The following is a 17,500-nucleotide window of genomic DNA, read 5'->3' as shown; positions in this document are numbered from 1 at the left end:
GGACGGTGTGAGCCCCGAGTTCTTTTATATCGGCAACAGCGGAGTTTCCCGTGGGCCATGCTTCTTCCCGGCACTTGGAAATTCCACAATACTCTTGCCAGGAATGTTGCTCTGCTTGTCACTGGAAGGGGGGAGGGGTGTGGGGGGCGTGGGGGTGGGTGTGGGGGTGGGGGGCATGATTCTCACAGAACCCGGTGACTAGGAGAGAGTGGTTCGAGTGCTCAAGGTGATTCAGACACGTTGAGATGATTCATGGTTGAGTGATTAGTAGGACCTGGCGTGTCGGTACGCCAGCTGTCTGAGAAGCAGAGCAGTCTGTGAGAAGAAGGAGTCTTTTAAATGACTTGTCAGATATATAGTAATATCCTGGAATTGAACTTGTAATATCGTATAGATTGGTAGGTAAAATATGCATGTAGATCCTGTATTTCTGAAAGTGCAGAAGGTATTTGCAGAGTTGAAACGTATCCCAGCAAACAGCATGATTTATAAAAAAGAGTCCAGATGTTTCATATTTGTCATTTGCGAGCTTGCCTAATCTCCTTTCTCCTTCCAGCGAATAAAACAAACCAAGCCCAAGCTTCTATTCTCTATTCTAAAGCTTGAGGTGCTTCCTACTTTGACAGACTTTAAATATCTTAGCCTTTGCACTTCATCCTGCAATTGTTTTGAATGATTCTATCTGTAACACTGTACATTGACCTGTTGTTCTTTATTATTGTTTGTTTATGATTGTGTATGATTGTGTTAGCTCGTCGACACCGCAAATGAGGGAAACCTCAGTGTCTAACGAGTTGAAATAAAGGTTTGAAATGAAAAAATTCCTCAGAAAAACTCCAGGACACTCCAGGCTAGCCTGGTATGACCATCCTGATCTCGCGCGCTCACGGGTGTGCGAACCAGGCTAACTCCAGGCTGCCTTAGAGGCCCTAAACCCAGGCCCAGAGGTTTAAAACCAGGAAAGTGAAGTAGTGAGAAAACATACTGACCATATATTTGCTCCAATAATGCAGTGAACCAGCTGGTTGTAATTAGCACAACTCTTCAGCCAGGTAGGTGAACTGACCAGCTGGTTTAGTGCATGGATGGAACAGATACATGGTCAGTGTTTTTACATTGGGAGTGGTCCGAGTGGGGGGCCGGACACATACCGTAGTACCTCAAACTAATGATAGATAGATAGATAGATAGATAGATAGATAGATAGATAGATAGATAGATAGATAGATAGATAGATAGATAGATGGATAGATAGATACTGTTGACAGATAGATAGATAGATAGATAGATAGATAGATAGATAGATAGATAGATAGATAGATAGATAGATAGATAGATAGATAGATAGATAGATAGATAGATAGATAGATAGATACTGTTGATAGATAGATACTGTTGATAGATAGATAGATAGATAGATAGATAGATAGATAGATAGATAGATAGATAGATAGATAGATAGATAGATAGATAGATAGATAGATAGATAGATAGATAGATAGATAGAGGCTCACTGACGTGAATTCAGGCGCGTGGAGAGAAAGTGGAAAAAGGACAAACTCCACGTCTCTCTGGAAATCCTACGAGGCTGCCTTTCTGACTACCAGAGAGCTGTGAAAGCTGCTAAAACGGAGTACATTTCTATTCTAGTGTCCAACAACAGCCACAAGCCTCAGGTTCTTTATAATGTCCTTAATTCTCTAATAAACCCCTGTGATGTATCTCTTATTGTGCCATCGCCTACTCTCTGTGGAAAATCTCAAAATTTTCTAAATGTTTTCATGGATAAAGTGTCTGCTCTCAGGCCAGCCCACATGTGTCACGCCAGACCCCGCCCCTCTTCTACGCCCTGCGGCCTTGGCCCAGTTTGAGACGGTATCCCTCTCTTCACTGTCTGATGTAGTCAAGCACCTGCGGCCAACAAACTGCTCCTCAGATAGCGTTCTCTCTTGCCTCCTCAAAGAAGTGTTTGACTCGGTTGGAGGGGAAGTGTTTGACTGTTGATGAATACCTGCCTCAGCTCAGGCTGTGTCCCAGCTGCCTTCAAACATGCTGTGATGAATCCTTGCCTCAGCTCAGGCTGTGTCCCAGCTGTCTTCAAACATGCTGTGGTGAAGGTCTTCATCCAGAAAAAAAATCTTGACCCCTCTATTCTCTCCAACTTTAGGCCCATCTCTCAGCTACCCTTCTTGTCCAAGGTATTGGAGCGAGTAGTTAATGTCCAGCTGCAGTCGTTTTTAACCGCACATGGCATTCACGAAAAGTACCAGTCTGGCTTCAAACCAAGACACGGCACTGAAACAGCCCTTCTGCGAGATTTTAATGATCTACTCTGCCGCTGACTCAGGTAGTCCTGCTGTTCTGGTGCTCCTAGACCTGACGGCCGCCTTCGACGCTGTGGACCACAGGACTTTACTCTCACGGTTTGAACAGTGTGTCGGTATCACTGTCTCTGCCCTCAATTGGTTCCACTCCTACCTGACAGATCGAAGGTTCTCTGTGTAGTTCTGAATTCTCCTCTGCTGCGTCCCCTCTTACCTGCGGGGGTTCCTCAGGGTTCCATTCTGGGCCACATCCTGTTTCTACTGTTCATGCTGCCTCTAGGATCTATTTTTGCCAAACATAATATTTCCTTCCGCTGCTTTGTTGATGACGTCCAGATTTACATGCCTCTCAAAGCCAAAAGTACGAACTCTATGCAGCCATTGCTCGACTTCCTGAGAGACATCAACTCCTGGGTGGGCTCGAACTTCCTCGACCTCAACGAGAGCAAGACTGAGATTCTCTGTATTGGACAAGCCCCTCCTGCTGATACCCTGGGCCCTCTAAGCTCCAACATCCGCTCCTCCGTCAGAAACCTCGGAGTGACCTTCGATAGCGCTCTTAAACTTGACAAACAGGTCAAACAGGTCAGCTCTGTGGTAAAAACCAGCTTTTTCCAGCTAAGACTTTTAGCCAAAACAAAGACATATCTCTCCCCCAAAGGATCTAGAGAGAGTTATTCATGCCTTTATCACCTCGCGCCTCGACTATTGTAATTCACTGTACGTGGGCATCGACCAATCCTCTCTCAGCGTGGGCATCGACCAATCCTCTCTCAGACGCCGGCAGCTGGTCCAAAATGCATCCGCTCGCCTCCTCACTGGCACAAAAAAGCGCGACCACATGACCCCAGTGTTGACCTCACTCCATTGGCTCCCTGTCCGCTATCGGGTTGATTTTAAGCTTCTGCTATTTGTTTTTAAAGCCCTAAATGGTCTGGCGCCTCTGTACCTGGCCCAACTTTTGCACCGCCACCTTTGACCCCAGCCAGAGATTTAAGGTCAGCTGACCTGTCGCTGCTGGTCATGCCCAAGACCAGGCTTAAGGTCAGAGGTGACCGAGCCTTCGCGGCGGCTGACCCTAGGCTCTGGAACAACCTGCCCCCCCATATCAGACCCCCAGACCCTAGACGTTTTCACATCTTTACTCAAGACCCACTTTTTCTCCCTTGCCTTCAACCCTTATTGAGCATGACAGTCATGTGTCTGCATTGTTGCATTTGTGTGTATTACTGTGTTTGTGTGCTTTGTTTGTGTGTATTACTGTGTTTGTGTGCTTTGTTTGTGTGTATTACTGTGTTTGTGTGCTTTGTTTGTGTTGTATTCCTGTGTTTGTGTGCTTTGTTTGTGTTGTATTGTTGTCATTTTTATTTTCACCTGCCTGTACAGCACTTTGGTCGACCACGGTTGTTTTAAATGTGCTCTATAAATAAAGTTTGAGTTGAGTTGAGAGTTTAGATAGATAGATAGATAGATAGATAGATAGATAGATAGATAGATAGATAGATAGATAGATAGATAGATAGATAGATAGATAGATAGATAGATCTATCTCTGCAGCCGTTTCAGGGAGGGGAGCTTATTACAGATAATAACTGATTTCTGATAATCTGATTTCTGTCAGAATCCTTTCTCCTTAGGTGCTTTCGCTCTGTCAATCTCCCATTGACCTACATGTGCTCAAACGTCACACATCGTCATATCAAATGATTCCTAAACACATAATGCTATAGAATGATATATGCACATAAAAAAACAATGAAAGAATCATCAGACAATCCCAGAACTTTGTGTCGATCCAATTTACCCCTTCACCCAAATCCTGCTACCCGTTTAGCATGCCGATCAAATCGCTCATTCGTGACTGGATCCACACATCATGATGACTGGGTGATTATTGAGCGCAGCACGTGTTTGAACGTGTGGTAAGAATATTGATTCAACACCTGTTTGAACACACGGTATTAATATTCCTGGTGATTCAGAAGGGAACTGTCTGCTGTCCATGTCTGGCTGCTCTAGGGCGGCTTAGCCGGTTCGATACGGCATTAGCATACAATCCCCTTATAGGAAGAAAAAATGAGGAGGAATTACAGTAATAGTCTAGTGGGGAGGCAGAATCATGTCTGGGGAGACGAACAAGCTAAACAAGCTGGAGAGGGGGGTCAGTTCTGTCGTGGGGCAACAACTGGACAGTCTGGAGTCTGTGGTGGAGAGGAGGATGAGGGACAAACTGAAGTCCATCCTGGTCAACCTCTCTCATCCCCTCTATAAGCTGTGGCAGATGGGGAGCACCTTCAGTCACAGGCTCCTCCCACCCACAGGCTCCTCCCACCCACAGGCTCCTCCCACCCAGGGGCAAAACGGAGCGGTTCAGACTCTCCTTTGAGCCAGCGGCCATCAGACTGTATAACAGTGCCTGAGTGATCCTGAGTGTTATGGATGGATGGATGGATGGATGGATGGATGGATGGATGGATGGATGGATGGATGGATGGATGGATGGATGGATGGAAGTATGTATGTATGTATGTATGTATGCATGTATGCATGTATGCATGTTTGCATGTATGTATGTATGTATGTATTCTATATTTTACACATGCTGTATGTATGTCCTTGTATATATTCCTTGTTCCTTTTTATGCTTATTCACTACTATCTATATTCACTACTATCTATATTCTGCATTTCCAGACTTTGCTGTAATGTCCCACTGCTGCAACAATATATCTATCTATCTATCTATCTATCTATCTATCTATCTATCTATCTATCTATCTATCTATCTATCTATCTATCTATCTATCTATCTATCCATCTATCTATCTATCTATCTATCTATCTATCTATCTATCTACCTACCTACCTATCTACCAACCCATCATATAAGTTACATACAGTACAAGGTTACCTTACCCACATAGAGTATACAATACTACAGTATGCACACCTGGCATTAAAATGCATGTCATATCCAGATTATATCTAGAGGATTTAACCTGATAACATTTACACCTGGCATTAATATGTGTCTCCAGTGAGATCTGATTGATCAGAGCACTATATCCAGCTCAAACAGCCGAAGGTCACATCGGTTTAACACTGCTCCATGTGGACTGAAAACGCATTTGTATTGATTTACCCTTTTGGGTGTATTGCACCTGTTATTTCATGTGGTTTAGCACTATCAGAATGCAACCCAAAACACATTTTAAACGCCAGGTGTAAAGGGGGTGTATTATGTTTTGACCCTAAAAAACCAGCACTCCTGCTACCTTCATGTGCAAGTCAGCTATAGCCACAGAACATGACTTGCACGCTAGACCACAGTGCATCATTCTGTGTTCCATCATATAGCCTGCAATCATGCTATTTCATCGCACAACTTATGACCTCTGTGACTCTTGCGATGAGCAATCCTATTTGTTTTGCCAGAGCTGAACATAAAATCTAATATGCTGTGTGCAGCCCGCAAAATACTGCAGAACATGTTCGGGCTAGAAACCACATGCATTGACGTCAGCTGTCCGATACGATGTGGCTTACAGGACCTCCTGGAGAGCAGCACAGACCACCCCCCCCCCCCAACCCCCCCCCCCCCCCCCCTTGCCACAATAGGATTTTTGGGAAAACGAAACCCAAGTCTTACTAGAAGAGCAGGCAGTTGAGACTTCAAGAGTGAAAGCAAAAAACAGTGTAGCATAGTAGTGACCTTTGTTTTAGTCTGTGGAAGATAAAATAATTGCCAAAGTCATCACAATAGATGGTTTAGTTTAGTTTATAATAATAATAATAGTTTTACCCTTTTTATTGTTTTAGAATGTTTAATTGGTGGCACACACAAAGATATTTACAAATGAATTACCATGAAATACTGTTTGTATCTTCACAAAGGTCCTCACATTCATGGCTGTCTGTACAGCTCATCCAGACGTAACTCAAGTGCAGTTGAGTCGGGGGGATGAGCCTAATCTCATCCCTCTTCTCTCCCTCATCCCTCACTATCACCCTCTTCTTTACTTCCTCCATTCAGTGTCCCTGGGAAGTGCACGGTCCAACGCATGGGGAGTTACTGTAAGTGACTATGCATTAACCAAATCACCCTACGCCATCAAAATCCCACGCTGGGTTAATCCGGTAATCCAGATTTTCCGTTCCGCGAGGATAATCTCTTTTAATAGGTTCTGCTGCGCAGGCTGCGGCCTACTCCCTCGGCCTCCCGGGCCGAAGCCTGGGTCTTTCCTGGTCACGTCAGCCCCGCAAACACGGACTGGCCGAACAGCCAGTCCAGGGGGTCTCGGGGGGAACGCATCGACGCCGCGCAGTCCGGCCGGCGGGCGGCCTCGAGGGAGGGGCTGAGGGCGGCCCAGGGGGCGTAGGCCACGCAGGGGTGGGCGATCGGCGGCGGCGTGGCGCCGGGGCACCGGGAGACGGCGTGGGCGGCGTGCCAGGCGACCCAGCGGCGGTGGCCTCTCAGTGGGCCGTGCAGCGGGTAGTTGCTGGTCTGGGATAGCTCCTTGATGGAGTCCAGGTACTCCTCCATGGAATGGGCGGGGACATCAGGGCCCCCGGACTCCCAGTCCCCCTCCTGCGTCTCGCTGATGGTGGGCAGCAGGTCCACGCCACGCCTGGGCTTCATCCTGGAGGACCACAGACGCGGGCAACGTGCTGGATTAAAGATACTTTATACACTATTTGTATTTGGTCTGCTTCACCACACAAGGAGCTCTACAGTATTCTCAACAACCTATTGTCCTGAAGTTTGCGTGCGATTTAGATTAGTTCACTGATTGAATTGGCAAACAACCACTATTAGAAGATTGAAAATGCATTTTTTAAATTATCTCTTCTGTTGAACTCAATAAAAACAATTCAATTCCGCTGGCTCCTTCCAAACCCGTTCCAAACACAGACTCATAATTAGTTGTTGCCCCACAGACAAACCGACAGATGCACTCACCTGTGCACTCAACAAAGGGTCCCAGGTAATATCCCTCTGTTCCAAAACAAGTTCTCTTTCTCTCGTTCCCTCTTTTGTTCCCCGTGTAGGCGCGACGGTCTCTCTCCCCGTGTTCCGTCGACGTTCTCGCCGTGTAGTGGAACGTTCTGTGGGCTCCAGGCTGTAGGTGTGTTCGGGGATAAACAGGAAGGGGGCGGGGCTTTCAAAGCGCATTAGCGTAGCTCGGGCTAACGATGCTCAGCTTAATCAGCATGGACAGCGCGGTCGGAAGTGACCTTGTTATGGCTGACCGGGACTCAGGGACGGGGGGGGGGGGCGTGGATGAGAGGGTTCTGTGAGCATCACGCTGTACATGGTACCTGCGTACGCCTAATCAACTCCAAAGTGGGGTATAATGTGCTGAGATCTTAGGGTCCTAGAGATCTTTGCGTAGTGATATCGTCTAATGTGATGTTCTTCGCTGGCTGTGTCCAATGCAGTGGACCGTCACTGTCGTTACCGGACCAGCTGGTTGACTAGTTTGGTCTGTGTGTGACTAGTTTGGTCTGTGTGTGATGGAAATGTTTCCTCTCCAGCAATAACCTGTTCCATTGTCCTCTGTTCGGAATAGTAGTCTTTTAGAGGTATTATGAATGTGAAGATTGGTACAGTACTGTATAGGTCTACATACTGTACATGTTTCAATCTGGTTATTTTGAATGGATGGGTCATGTGACAGGAAGTATCAGTGATTGGGGTCAGGGGTCAGGTGAGGCAGAGGATTAGGACGTGTGCACCTGTATCCTTTTGTGTCCGTCTGTTGCTTTAAACCTGATGGGTTATACACCACCCTATGATCAAGCCTGTGTGTGTGTGTGTGTGTGTGTGTGTGTGTGTGTGTGTGTGTGTGTGTGTCTGTGTCTGCTTGTGACTAAGCATACTGTGTATTTTTGTAATAATTTCCTGACTCTGTTTACTGGTGAGACATTACTGCGCATTACCATAAGTTACTTTTGATTTTGACTTAAACAGTCTGCAATTATACAGTAGCTTAGCTTCCTTAGGCAACTGTTGTTGACGTATTAGACAGGAAGCCAGAATATATCAAGATGAAGGAAGGAGAATTTGAGCATTTCAATGTAAATGTTACCCACAACTTGCACATTTGACAAATAAATACCTTTGAAGGTGTGGACCGGTTTGAAAACATCACTGGAATTTGTCGACAGTAACCTTCGTCTGCATCGATTGATCGTAGCTAATTAGTTCATTTACTCGCTGGAAGAGTGTTTAGCAATCAGAGAAGCAAGAAACTGCTCACACAGTCAAATTCACAGGCTTAGAAGAAGGAATGTTTCAGCCCCTAATGCTGCCAGGAACGGCTCATTTCTTCACTTCCACTTTGATTAAGATCCCACCATTGCCAAGTCTTGCAATAACATCACAGAGGCCTGATTGTCCTCTCCACAGCCCTGACCACAAAGTCTGGACTCAGGAAGTGGGCCAGGACGACCACTGTTTGTTTAGATGACACATTTCTTTTAGATGGATGTTCTGTATATTAAATGGTTTTGTTGTTATGAGGGGGGATATGACAATGATATTTGGTTTTGAGGGGACTTTTCTTTGACGTTGGTATCATTCCCTTGAGGTGACGGTGACCGCTCACTTTGGTGAATGTTTACCTACGTACGTTTGCAGCCCGCAAAAGGTTTTGACAACTCAAGTTGTTTGTCTCTTGTTGGTGGACATTGCTTTTGGCAGGCTCCCGGAGGATGGCGTCTTACATCTCTGGCCTGGTCTCGCACGCTTGGTCAGCATTTCTTTTCTCAGTTCATCTACCGGTGCTCTTTTTTTAGCCTTCAAGGTCAGCATGGTTGTTATATAAAGACTCAGCTGCTGGATTGATACCACGTGAGAACTAGCTCTCTTCTATGGAGGCTGTTAACACTATTTATTTTGTTTTAAATGTCCTTTTTTGCATTTCGTTTTATATGACCTTTTATGTGTTTCTTGCACTTTGTCTTGATGCTTTTAATGTCTCATGTAAAGCACTTTGAATTGCCTTGTTGCTGAAATGTGCTATACAAATAAATGTGCCTTGCCTTACTGTATACCAAACCTCGATAATTGGTTAGCAACACATTTAAACATTGTATAATGTAATAGCAAAATGTGGTCAGCTAATGCATGACCTTCGAAGAAGAAGAAGTGAATGCATTGCATGGCATTACTGAACAGGCCTAAGCTCAGATGTTTCATCAACATTACAGTACATTATAGTCATTTAGCAGAAGCTTTTATCCAAAACAGTGTTCAAATGAGGTAAGGAGATACTAGTCTTCAGATATCATAAGTGCATCTCCTTTTCCAAACAAGCATCTAAGACCACAACCAGTACAACAAGAACAAATAAATAGAAATACAATAAGTACTAAGAGGAAGGCTCAGTGTAGCGCTAATTGTGAGTTTTCAGCCTGCGGCAAACGATTGTGAGCGAGTCTGCCGTCGTGACGTTCCACCGCTGTGGGGCCGGGACAGAACAGAACCATGACCAGGACTCGGAGGAGCGTTTAGGCGGGGGTATAGGGCTTGACCATGGTCTGGAGGTGAGAGGGAGTTGTTCCTTTTACTGCACCACAGTCCTGAACTGTGAGCTGCTACAGGGAGCCAGTGTAGGGAACGGAGAAGGGAGGTTGTGTGGGAGAACTTGGGGTGGTTGAACGGCAGGCGAGCAGCAGCTTCCTGGACAAGTTCCAGGGGTTTAATGGCTGACGCCGGGGCCCCAGCGAGGAGGGAGTCACAGTAGTCCAGGCAGGCGGGAAATGACCAGGGCCTGGATGAGCACCTGCGCCGTCTCATCGGAGAGGAAGGCGCAAAACCTCCCGATGTCGTACGGCAGGAATGCGCAGGAGCGTGTAATCGACCGGTTTCCCAGCAGTCCGAGTTGGCGTCAACGTGGTTTTGTCGGCGGCGATGGAGAGGTCACGGCGCGGGCAGCCCTTCCCCGGGAGGAACGCCAGCTCAGTCTTGTCCAGGTTGTGCGTCACGCGGGGTGTCGCCACCCTTTCACTCTCGCTCAGCCAAGCGCGTAGCAACACATGCCTCCACATGTGAGTCAGAGCAATAACTGTGATAACAAAACGAAAGAAAGTACATCAACATGCAGTCCACACATCAACCCCTTGGAATGGTTTCTCGTTAAGTTTTGCTTGTTTTGCTTTGTCATAGTCTGACTCAACGGATGTAGGTTTTGGCAATAAGCCTTGTCATTCGTTGTCACACTGCCCAATCAGTGGCGAGACTGGCGACGCAAACTAATCTGATTCGGGCCGAGAGATTTTATCGGCACCAATCAGATTCGATCCAGACTATTTTGCAAGAGCACCGTCGCTGCGTCCGGGGCTGGCTCCGCCCAAGACGACTGTGATTGGTTTAAAGAAATACTGCGTCCCCCCCCCTATTGCAGAATGGTAATATGTCCAGCCAGACCTGTCTCCGGCGCTGGCACAGCGTAAACAAGGTGTGGAGATAGGTCTGGCTATGAGAGACTAGGTTGTTCATTACCCCAATTAACACTAATGGACCTCTTCCAAGAGACCTCTGGAATGGGAGATGAGGTTGATGTGCCTACAAAGAATCCACCCAACCATGACAGTCTGTATGCGGCTTGGAACGAAACTGATTTAATTTCCTCTTAGATCCGAAATTGGTTGAATTAAATTCTTTGTTTGTTTGGTGGGTAGCTTAAATCTTCCTACTCTGGTATTTAAAAAGCTAAACACAAATGTGAACTCGTTTATCTTTTCGACTAATGTCAAGCCTTTACTTTGGCAGGCCCGTAGCCAGCCTTGTGGAGGAGGGGGGGGTCGTTTTTTTTCCAAAAGTGGACCGTATTGTCAAGGGGGGGGGAAGGTTGTTTTGATTGTCGGGCGATTTCTTGACAGGGGGGGGGGGGGGGGGATGTGGACCTTTTGTCTTAAATTCTGGACCTTTGGTCGTGAGTGGGGGTTCGTTCAATCCACCCAATCCCCCCCTGGCTATGGGCCTGTTTGATTATGCCATCCACTGATTCATGTGAACACGAGTGCTTCTAAAAACATGATTCGTGGCCATGACTCAAAGATATCCGACGCAGAGCCACTTTAATGCAATCAAACTCCAAACAGCGGAAACCTCATCCTGTTCGTTTGCTGTTTGGCTGTGTACCTTACTGGGGTGGGGGTTCGAGGCCTGCCTGGCCGTTGAACCAGACTCGCTACGAATGAGTGGACAATGTGGAGCCTCTGTCCAAGATCATTAGGCTACATTAGACCTCTCCGTCCCATTGAACTCATAATCTCGACAAAGAAGATATTCCTAAATAGGTTTTATACGCAGCTGTTTATTCTTCAAAACACAATGGCTAGAAGTTCCTAATAGCATTGTTGCTGAAAAACAAGTTTAGTCTAGGCTAGGTTAGGCTACTTAATAAGCCCCTTGTGGCGCCTTGGCTATAATTGCCTTTCCCACTCTCCGTGGGGGTATTTTGGGCTTGTTTCCTTCCTCTCAAATCCTTAACTAGCCTAAGACCTCAGATTAAGGGCAGCACATAAATAGAAGCTTCTAGGGTTGAAATAGCAGGTGTTAATCAAGTGTCAATCACTCCCACGACTATTAGAGGGACAACACGTCTGCTAGCGTCTCAGAGGTCAGGCCTGTAAACCTGTCAATCATCCTGTGTGGTCTCGTGCGGAACGGCCTCCAAATCCCGCGAGACTGTGATTTAAGAAGATTTGAAATGCATTGATGGCTTCTCTGTGACAGTTGACTCAAGCGGCGTTTAGTGTTTAGGAGGCTACCGACGATCAGAAACATTAAGGTAATGTCTTGTAAAATACTGTAGGTTTCCTTTACTTACTGTAATCATATATTGTGTAGCCTATGTGATATAGGCGTCCTTACCTCTCTGTTGATTCCATCACTTCATCAATGAACCGACTAAATCACGTTTAGTGGGCTGCGTTCATAGCCTTTGTCCTACGTTGCACATGCTGCACTTGGATCAGGCAGATTGATATTGTTCCTCTGCTGCCATCTAGTGGTGAGGTTGGTGAATAACTCACTAAGAGATCCTGCTCTGCAGTTGAGCAACCAGACGCTAGATGGCGCTGTTGTTCAAGAATAAGGATCATCGGTGATCCAGTATCTCAGAAACCATATAGCTCTAACATGAAGAAACATTTTGCTTCACTATTATCGATTCTCTGTACAACATTATCGTTAAAAAGTTTAGGATTGGGGTAATAAAAATGTGTTACACCTATAACCTAGGTGAAGGCTATTCCGCAACTTTCTTTTCATATACCATGGCTGTTCATTTTGGTCACTGTAATTTTTGGTCGAAAATTGTTTATTTCAAGATCAATATGTGCGGGCTTTATTGGGGCTTGTTGCCAGATGTGGTTAAGATCAGAAACGGAACAATAGCGTTAGGCTACCTAAATTAAAATGACTGAATATGTCTTTGACATTAAAAGGGTTTTTCTCACGCAAGACAATCTGAAAAATGCTGTGCACGCACACACACACACACACACACACACACACACACACACACACACCCTTTACCCTCTAAGGACCATAGCCTAATTGATTCTCATTTTCATTATCTTCACCGGAGGAGCCTCTTCCCAGTGTCCAGCGCGGGGCAGCCAGCCCGTCTCTCTCCCGGGAGATGACACCGCAGTCCCCCTAAAGAGGAAGGGACACGACGGGCTCCGCTTTGAACTCACTCCCCCCGCGAAGGGAAAAGGTCAAAATAATAAATGTAGGTCCAATTGAAAGCTATGCAGGGGGAGGTGGGAGGCAGGACAATGGGGGTTGATTTTGGGTCGAGCAGTCCCCTAAAAAGGCATAATGGGTTCATAGAATCAGGCATAACCAAAGACAGAACAGCATGGGTCCTCGCTGAGTGAAAGGGGTCTCTTAGCTCCGCAGACAGGCCGGCCCTAGTCTCCATCTCTGTCTCTCTCTCTCTCTCTCTCTCTCTCTCTCTCTCTCTCTCTCTCTCTCCCCCCCTCTCTCTCTCTCTCTCTCTCTCTCTCTCTATCCCTCTCTCTCTCTATCCCTCTCTCTCTCTCTCTCTCTATCCCTCTCTCTCTCTCCCTCTCTCTCTCTCTCTCTCTCTCTCTCTCTATCCCTCTCTCTCTCTATCCCTCTCTCTCTCTCTCTCTCTCTCTCTATCCCCCACACATACACACACACACAGTCCTCAGCACCACCTCTATTCAGAGAGGTAAGGACCCCATCACCAGCCTCCCATAGACGGGGTCCATCAGCAGCAGCTGCTGCACGTCACCGTCTCGCGCTTATTGTTGTTCACAGCGCGAGACACCTTCTGCATGCGGCTCGACAGTAGCTCGAGCGACCTGCAGGTTAAAGCACGGGCCTATCCTAGGCTGCACCGCTCGGGGTCAAAGTTGAACGTAGCTCGAGCGACCTGCAGGTTAAAGCACGGGTCATCTTAGGCTGCACCGCTCGGGGTCAAAGTTGAACGTAGCTCGAGCGACCTCTCAGGTTAAAGCACGGGCCTCTCTTAGGCTGCACCGCTCGGGGTCAAAGGTTAACGTTAGAATGTTTGAAATTAAAAGGAATATGTTTGGTAACATAATAAAAATTGTATTATTAAATTTTAAGTTATTTATGAGGTTCTTATTTTTCCAATAGGCCTAGCCTTAAACTATTATGTCTGGTCGTTTTATAGGTAGGCCTATGCCTAAATGACGTAGCCTAGATATTATCTAAATATAATAATCTTTATTTTTGTTCTTGCTTTTTTGATAGGCTATTAGTTTTAATAGCGTATGCCCATATGGCTCATAGCTTATTTCGTTTCAAAAACAGTAGCCTATTTTGTACCAGCATATGCTGCCTGTCATTGTAGACCATTTCTGCACCGTTTCTCCCATCTCCGACCTCATAAGGCTTTTAAACTGTTCATTTGGATAAGTGAGTGAAATGAAATGAATTCGTCTTGATCAATCCCCAATAACCTTTAATCCGATGCGCGTCACGCGGAGACGCCAGTTTCCCCCGGAGGATGAAACCGGATTACATGCGCAATACCGGCGTGAATCACGGATCAGCTCGGTAACCGGCAGACTACCGTCCTTCTCTGTGCTCGCGGTTCCCGTAAACATCTGCGACCGAATCCATCCTACCGTCCCCGCGAATTCTCAGTAAGTTATTATTCTCCTTTTGCAATGCCTTTTAGGGATAGTGTTTATTGGGATTATTCCTCGTTTCGGATATTCCGTGAGCTGTGATATCTATTGATAAGGAGGAGGATTGTCAGTGCTTGTCATGGTGTGCGCGCTAGGCTACAGGGTAGTCGGCAGTAATGGAAAATGTCGTTTACTGGAAAGCACAGATGAATAAGATACCCAGTCATGAAAGACACCCACTGAGCTAAAATACGTCTAAAAGACGTCTTTTAGATGTCTTTTTTGTCTTTTTCGGACGTCCAAAGACATGCAATTAGGAGCCAGAATGAATGTTTTTTTTTTACGTTCAGATATTGAACCCGTTCTGCACGTCCACAGACGTCTTAGAGGGGTCCAAGCCAGACGTGTGAATATTGAGGGGTCCAGCAGACGAACACACGGGGTTCAGGACCGACGGACGTTATTAAGACATGATCTGAACGTCTCCCTGACGTTGCGTGTTTGCTGGGTAAGGGGCTCAAGACGGTGTCCTTATTTTTGTGTACTGCAAAGTAGCCCCCTGACAAAGCCTATCCATCGACATCAATAGGGTAGTCCACTGACAGTGACGGGCTCAACATCTGCTGTACAATTTCACAATGGACACTTTAATACAATCAGCCATTTGTAGGTGGCCTATTGTCAATCGTTTCTTTTAAGGCTAATTTAATATCCTCTCGTTTTAATAGGCGACATTAGGCTACACACAGATCCTTGGGTTAGGCGAAACGAAAATGCAACGGGCCGTTATACGGCAGGTTATAGGCTCTTAAACGCATAATGCTTCAGAACATATAATGCCTCAGAACATATGATGAAAGAACCGGTGTGTTTTATCCTCTTCGTCTGACCAGTCTCGGTCCAGTAAAGGATGAATCTCTTCTGCGTAAAGACGCAGATCCGTCTGTCCGCAGCAGCATCCTTTTCAATGCAGCAAGTTGTGCTGAAAAGCATGAGCGATGGAAGTTGAGTTACACAGCTTCTATAAGACAGGCTTATCGTCATCTTAAGAATAATAATGAATATTATATTATAAATTATTTATAGTAGCCTAGGCTATAGAATATATTTAATTTAATAATTTAAGGCCGATAGCCATCAGCCATTAAAAATACTCGTAGATTCTTCTAAGTATTGAATGTATGAATTAGTTTATTAGTCAACACGCTCAGTACGTTTATTGAAAGGTTAAAGTCTACCTTGCTACACCATCCGTTCTCATTGTTATTCGTCAGTGGGTGTTCGTTGGCTTGTTGGAGCCCAGTCATTTGGCAGCTGCACTCAGCATATAATGTCTGGGATGTGATGTCAATCAGGCGCATGAATCATCTCTCACAACACCTCGCTCTGCCTGGGCCTAGAGAGTGGCTTTTAACTGAGCGCTAGCCACCCATACACTCACAGAACACACACACACACACACACATACACAAGCACACATGTGAATGCGTGCCCAAACACACACACTCACACACAAACAAACATGTGCACACACGCCAACACACACATACACAAGCACACATGTGAATGCGTGCCCAAACACACACACACACTCACACACAAACAAACGTGCACACTCACACACATACACAAGCACACATGTGAATGCGTGCCCAAACACACACACACTCACACACACAAACAAACATGTGCACACACACACATACACAAGCACACATGTGAATGCGTTCCCAAACACACACACTCACACACAAACAAACGTGCACACTCACACACATACACAAGCACACATGTGAATGCGTGCCCAAACACACACACACACACACTCACACAAACAAACATGTGCACACACGCACACACACACATACACAAGCACACATGTGAATGCGTGCCCAAACACACACACACACACACTCACAAACAAACATGTGCACACACGCACACACACACATACACAAGCACACATGTGAATGCGTGCCCAAACACACACACACACACACACACACACACACTCACACACAAACAAACGTGCACACTCACACACATACACAAGCACACATGTGAACGCATGCCCAAACACACACTCACAGCACACAAACAAACATGTGCACACACGCACACACACACATACACAAGCACACATGTGAATGCATGGCCGAACACACACACACACACACAAGAAATCCTGCACACACACACACACAAACAAACACATGCAAGCAAGCAGGCACACACACGCAAATGCACGCCCACATACGCAAACACATTCAATCAAGATGTCGCTACCCACATATCTATCAGAGGATATGGTATCAACCATAATTGTGATATAACTACAGACGTAACATCTGAACGGGAATATCTGATATCAGTGGGTTAGGAACCATTTCTGTCATAGAATTTGAATAGAATGCCCATAAAGATGGCCCGGCGGCCATCTTTAATATACTTGTTAAACCGTCAACAGCCCTTGAGATTACAATACTGGAATATTCAACCCAGTCATATTTGATCCTAATTGCTCTATTGTGTCCTGTTCTTCTGGTCTTATTCTCATACTCTGTCATGGTCATGATAGTCGAGCTCCGTGAGTCAGATCCTCATCACCGGGATTCATCAGGCCTCACACAGCTGCCTAGAGATCAGATGAGCTGTGTGTGATGTTACGCCACCAACAAGCTGTGTTTCTCCTCACCATCTAGCTCCACATTTAGATGATGAGTCTATCGACGGAGGATGGGGTAGTAGCTCATAGAGAGAGAGAGAGAGAGAGAGAGAGAGAAAGGGAGAGAGATACTGTGAAACAGTGTTGGATTTACATGTGAAACTACGCAGTGTAGCGTAGCTGACAGAGAACGAGTTAAAAGAAGGAATGCAGTGAATTTTAATAACGCCCTCGACCCATTTCCTCGCCGAGCCAAGTTTGGTCAGTCGGTCCGCTCGATCTCAGCCTCCCCGGCAGCGGCGCCCACACCGATAGCGGCGCCCACACCGATAGCAACGCCCACACCGATATCGGCAACGCCCCGGGG

Source organism: Borostomias antarcticus (genome assembly GCF_949987555.1).
Source record: "Borostomias antarcticus genome assembly, chromosome: 7".
NCBI lineage: Eukaryota > Metazoa > Chordata > Actinopteri > Stomiiformes > Stomiidae > Borostomias > Borostomias antarcticus.
The sequence above is the reverse complement of the archived record's forward strand: the minus strand, read 5'-3'. Positions refer to the sequence as shown.